The sequence below is a fragment of the Lactuca virosa genome, chromosome 3, assembly GCF_052849685.1.
Source record: "Lactuca virosa cultivar CGN04683 chromosome 3, Lactuca_virosa_CGN04683_v6, whole genome shotgun sequence".
Taxonomy (NCBI): Eukaryota; Viridiplantae; Streptophyta; class Magnoliopsida; order Asterales; family Asteraceae; genus Lactuca; species Lactuca virosa.
Genome location: NC_136428.1, coordinates 305,138,653 through 305,145,694, shown reverse-complemented (window position 1 = coordinate 305,145,694; position 7,042 = coordinate 305,138,653).

Sequence of the window (7,042 nt, the reverse complement as noted above, 5' to 3'; positions counted from 1 at the left end):
CTATTGTAGAACTCAAGAATTAAACAATGCTCAATAAAGCTTTGCTAAATTACATAGACTACTATTGTAGAACCCAAGAATTTAACAATTCTAATCATAGCTTTGCTAAATTGCATAGACTTCTGTTGTGGGACACAAGAGTTAAACGAAGCACATCAAAGCTTTGCTAAATTGTGTAGACTTATATTGTGGGACACAAGAATTAAACGAAGCACATCAAAGTTTTGCTAAATTGTGTAGACTTCTATTGTGGAACTCAAGAATTAAACAATGCTCATCAAAGCATTGCTAAATTACATAGACTACTTCTATAGTATAACTCAAGAATTAAATCATGCTCATCAAAGCTTTGCTAAATTGCATAGACTTCTATTGTGGAACTCAAGAATTAAACAATGCTCATCAAAGCTTTGCTAAATTGCATAGACTACATCTATTGTGGAACTCAAGAATTAAACAATGCTCATTAAAGCTTTGCTAAATTACATAGACTACTTCTATTGTAGAACCCAAGAATTTAACAATTCTAATCATAGCTTTGCTAAATTGCATAGACTTCTATTGTGGGACACAAGAATTAAACGAAGCACATCAAAGTTTTGCTAAATTGTGTAGACCTCTATTGTGGAACTCAAGAATTAAACAATGCTCATCAAAGCATTGCTAAATTACATAGACTACTTCTATAGTATAACTCAAGAATTAAATCATGCTCATCAAAGCTTTGCTAAATTGCATAGACTTCTATTGTGGAACTCAAGAATTAAACAATGCTCATCAAAGCTTTGCTAAATTGCATAGACTACATCTATTGTGGAACTCAAGAATTAAACAATGCTCATCAAAGCTTTGATAAATTGCATAGACTTCTATTGTGGAACTCAAGAACTAAACAATACTCATAAAAGTTTTGCTAAATTGCATAGAATTCTACTAAAGAACTCAACGATTAAACAACGCTCATCAAAGCTTTGCTAAATTGCATAGACTTCTATTTTACGAACTCAAGAATTATACAATGCTCATCAAAGCTTTGCTAAATTGCATAGACTACTTCGATTGTGGAACTAAAGAATTAAACAATGCTCATCAAAGTATTGCTGAATTGCATAGACTTCTATTGTGGAACTCAAGAATTAAACAATGCTCATCAAGGCTTTGCTAAATTACATAGACTACTTCTATTGTAGAACCCAAGTATTAAACAATGCTCATCATAGTTTTGCTAAATTGCATAGACTTCTATTGTGGGACACAAGAATTAAACGAAGCTCATCAAAGCATTGCTAAATTGAGTAGACTTCTATTGTGGAATTCAGGAATTTAACAATGTTTATCAAAGCTTTGCTAAATTACATAGACAACTTCTATTGTGGAACTCAAGAATTAAACAATGCTCATAAAAGCTTTGCTAAACTGGATAGACTTCTATTGTAGAAATTAAGAATTACACAATGCTCATCAAAGCTTTGCTAAATTGCATAGACTAATTCTATTGTAGAACTCAAAAAGTAAACAATGCTCATCAAAGGTTTGCTAAATTGCATAGACTTCTATTGTGGAACTCAAGAATTAAACAACGCTCATCCTAGCTTTGGTAAGTTGCGTATACTTCTATTGTGGGACACAAGAACTAAACAATCCTCATCAAAGCTTTGCTAAATCGCATAGACTTCTATTGTAGAACTCAACGATTAAACAATGCTCATCAAAGCTTTGCTAAATTGCATAGACTTCTATTTTAGAACTCAAGAATTAAACAATGCTCATCAAAGCTTTGCTAAATTGCACTACTTAGATTGTGGAACTAAATAATTAAACAGTGCTCTTCAAAACTTTGCTAAATTGCGTAGACTTCTATTGTGAAACTCAAGAATTAAACAATGCTCATTAAAGCTTTGCTAAATTACATAGACTACTTCTATTGTAGAACCCAAGAATTTAACAATTCTAATCATAGCTTTGCTAAATTGCATAGACTTCTATTGTGGGACACAAGAATTAAACGAAGCACATCAAAGTTTTGCTAAATTGTGTAGACTTCTATTGTGGAACTCAAGAATTAAACAATGCTCATCAAAGCATTGCTAAATTACATAGACTACTTCTATAGTATAACTCAAGAGTTAAATCATGCTCATCAAAGCTTTGCTAAATTGCATAGACTTCTATTGTGGAACTCAAGAATTAAACAATGCTCATCAAAGCTTTGCTAAATTGCATAGACTACTTCGATTGTGGAACTAAAGAATTAAACAATGCTCATCAAAGTATTGCTGAATTGCATAGACTTCTATTGTGGAACTAAAGAATTAAACAATGCTCCTCAAAGCCTTGCTAAATCACGTAGACTGCTTCTACAGTAGAACCCAAGAATTAAACAATGCTCATCCTAGCTTGGGTAAATTGCGTATACTTCTATTGTGGGACACAAGAACTAAACAATCCTCATCAAAGCTTTGCTAAATCGCATAGACTTCTATTGTAGAACTCAACGATTAAACAATGCTCATCAAAGCTTTGCTAAATTGCATAGACTTCTATTTTAGAACTCAAGAATTAAACAATGCTCATCAAAGCTTTGCTAAATTGAATAGACTACTTAGATTGTGGAACAAAATAATTAAACATTGCTCTTCAAAGCTTTGCTAAATTACGTAGACTTCTATTGTAGAACCCAAGAATTTAACAATTCTAATCATAGCTTTGCTAAATTGCATAGACTTCTATTGTGGGACACAAGAATTAAACGAAGCACATCAAAGTTTTGCTAAATTATGTAGACTTCTATTGTGGAACTCAAGAATTAAACAATGCTCATCAAAGCATTGCTAAATTACATAGACTACTTCTATAGTATAACTCAAGAATTAAATCATGCTCATCACAGCTTTCCTAAATTGCATAGACTTCTATTGTGGAACTCAAGAATTAAACAATGCTCATCAAAGCTTTGCTAAATTGCATAGACTACATATATTGTGGAACTCAAGAATTAAACAATGGTCATCAAAGCTTTGATAAATTGCATAGACTTCTATTGTGGAACTCAAGAACTAAACAATACTCATAAAAGTTTTGTTAAATCGCATAGACTTCTACTAAAGAACTCAACCATTAAACAATGCTCATCAAAGCTTTGCTATATTGCATAGACTTCTATTTTACGAACTCAAGAATTATACAATGCTCATCAAAGCTTTGCTAAATTGCACAGACTACTTTGATTGTGGAACTAAAGAATTAAACAATGCTCATCAAAGTATTGCTGAATTGCATAGACTTCTATTGTGGAACTCAAGAATTAAACAATGCTCATCAAAGCTTTGCTAAATTACATAGACTACTTCTATTGTAGAACCCAAGTATTAAACAATGCTCATCATAGCTTTGCTAAATTGCATAGACTTCTATTGTGGGACACAAGAATTAAACGAAGCTCATCAAAGCATTGCTAAATTGAGTAGACTTCTATTGTGGAATTCAGGAATTTAACAATGTTTATCAAAGCTTTGCTAAATTACATAGACAACTTCTATTGTGGAACTCAAGAATTAAACAATGCTCATAAAAGCTTTCCTAAACTGGATAGACTTCTATTGTGGAAATTAAGAATTACACAATGCTCATCAAAGCTTTGCTAAATTGCATAGACTAATTCTATTGTAGAACTCAAAAAGTAAACAATGCTCATCAAAGCTTTGCTAAATTGCATAGACTTCTATTTTATGAACTCAAGAATTATACACTGCTCATCAAAGCTTTGCTAAATTGCATAGACTACTTCGATTGTGGAACTAAAGAATTAAACAATGCTCATCAAAGTATTGCTGAATTGCATAGACTTCTATTGTGGAACTAAAGAATTAAACAATGCTCCTCAAAGCTTTGCTAAATCACGTAGACTGCTTCTACAGTAGAACCCAAGAATTAAACAATGCTCATCCTAGCTTTGGTAAATTGCGTATACTTCTATTGTGGGACACAAGAACTAAACAATCCTCATCAAAGCTTTGCAAAATCGCATAGACTTCTATTGTAGAACTCAACGATTAAAAAATGCTCATCAAAGCTTTGCTAAATTGCATAGACTTCTATTTTAGAACTCAAGAATTAAACAATGATCATCAAAGCTTTGCTAAATTGAATAGACTACTTAGATTGTGGAACAAAATAATTAAACAGTGCTCTTCAAAGCTTTGCTAAATTACGTAGACTTCTATTGTAGAACCCAAGAATTTAACAATTCTAATCATAGCTTTGCTAAATTGCATAGACTTCTATTGTGGGACACAAGAATTAAACGAAGCACATCAAAGTTTTGCTAAATTGTGTAGACTTCTATTGTGGAACTCAAGAACTAAACAATACTCATAAAAGTTTTGTTAAATCGCATAGACTTCTACTAAAGAACTCAACGATTAAACAATGCTCATCAAAGCTTTGCTATATTGCATAGACTTCTATTTTACGAACTCAAGAATTATACAATGCTCATCAAAGCTTTGCTAAATTGCATAGACTACTTCGATTGTGGAACTAAAGAATTAAACAATGCTCATCAAAGTATTGCTGAATTGCATAGACTTCTATTGTGGAACTCAAGAATTAAACAATGCTCATCAAAGCTTTGCTAAATTACATAGACTACTTCTATTGTAGAACCCAAGTATTAAACAATGCTCATCATAGCTTTGCTAAATTGCATAGACTTCTATTGTGGGACACAAGAATTAAACGAAGCTCATCAAAGCATTGCTAAATTGAGTAGACTTCTATTGTGGAATTCAGGAATTTAACAATGTTTATCAAAGCTTTGCTAAATTACATAGACAACTTCTATTGTGGAACTCAAGAATTAAACAATGCTCATAAAAGCTTTGCTAAACTGGATAGACTTCTATTGTGGAAATTAAGAATTACACAATGTTCATCAAAGCTTTGCTAAATTGCATAGACTAATTCTATTGTAGAACTCAAAAAGTAAACAATGCTCATCAAAGCTTTGCTAAATTGCATAGACTTCTATTTTACGAACTCAAGAATTATACAATGCTCATCAAAGCTTTGCTAAATTGCATAGACTACTTCGATTGTGGAACTAAAGAATTAAACAATGCTCATCAAAGTTTTGCTGAATTGCATAGACTTCTATTGTGGAACTAAAGAATTAAACAATGCTCCTCAAAGCTTTGCTAAATCACGTAGACTGCTTCTATAGTAGAACCCAAGAATTAAACAATGCTCATCCTAGCTTTGGTAAATTGCATATACTTCTATTGTGGGACACAAGAACTAAACAATCCTCATCAAAGCTTTGCTAAATCGCATAGACTTCTATTGTAGAACTCAACGATTAAACAATGCTCATCAAAGCTTTGCTAAATTGCATAGACTTCTATTTTAGAACTCAAGAATTAAACAATGCTCATCAAAGCTTTGCTAAATTGCATAGACTACTTAGATTGTGGAACAAAATAATTAAACAGTGCTCTTCAAAGTTTTGCTAAATTACGTAGACTTCTATTGTGAAACTCAAGAATTAAACAATGCTCATTAAAGCTGTGCTAAATTACCTAGACTACTTCTATTGTAGAACCCAAGAATTTAACAATTCTAATCATAGCTTTGCTAAATTGCATAGACTTCTATTGTGGGACACAAGAATTAAACGAAGCACATCAAAGTTTTGCTAAATTGTGTAGACTTCTATTGTGGAACTCAAGAATTAAACAATGCTCATCAAAGCATTGCTAAATTACATAGACTACTTCTATAGTATAACTCAAGAGTTAAATCATGCTCATCAAAGCTTTGCTAAATTGCATAGACTTCTATTGTGGAACTCAAGAATTAAACAATGCTCATCAAAGCTTTGCTAAATTGCATAGACTACTTCGATTGTGGAACTAAAGAATTAAACAATGCTCATCAAAGTATTGCTGAATTGCATAGACTTCTATTGTGGAACTAAAGAATTAAACAATGCTCCTCAAAGCCTTGCTAAATCACGTAGACTGCTTCTACAGTAGAACCCAAGAATTAAACAATGCTCATCCTAGCTTGGGTAAATTGCGTATACTTCTATTGTGGGACACAAGAACTAAACAATCCTCATCAAAGCTTTGCTAAATCGCATAGACTTCTATTGTAGAACTCAACGATTAAACAATGCTCATCAAAGCTTTGCTAAATTGCATAGACTTCTATTTTAGAACTCAAGAATTAAACAATGCTCATCAAAGCTTTGCTAAATTGAATAGACTACTTAGATTGTGGAACAAAATAATTAAACATTGCTCTTCAAAGCTTTGCTAAATTACGTAGACTTCTATTGTAGAACCCAAGAATTTAACAATTCTAATCATAGCTTTGCTAAATTGCATAGACTTCTATTGTGGGACACAAGAATTAAACGAAGCACATCAAAGTTTTGCTAAATTATGTAGACTTCTATTGTGGAACTCAAGAATTAAACAATGCTCATCAAAGCATTGCTAAATTACATAGACTACTTCTATAGTATAACTCAAGAATTAAATCATGCTCATCAAAGCTTTCCTAAATTGCATAGACTTCTATTGTGGAACTCAAGAATTAAACAATGCTCATCAAAGCTTTGCTAAATTGCATAGACTACATATATTGTGGAACTCAAGAATTAAACAATGGTCATCAAAGCTTTGATAAATTGCATAGACTTCTATTGTGGAACTCAAGAACTAAACAATACTCATAAAAGTTTTGTTAAATCGCATAGACTTCTACTAAAGAACTCAACCATTAAACAATGCTCATCAAAGCTTTGCTATATTGCATAGACTTCTATTTTACGAACTCAAGAATTATACAATGCTCATCAAAGCTTTGCTAAATTGCACAGACTACTTTGATTGTGGAACTAAAGAATTAAACAATGCTCATCAAAGTATTGCTGAATTGCATAGACTTCTATTGTGGAACTCAAGAATTAAACAATGCTCATCAAAGCTTTGCTAAATTACATAGACTACTTCTATTGTAGAACCCAAGTATTAAACAA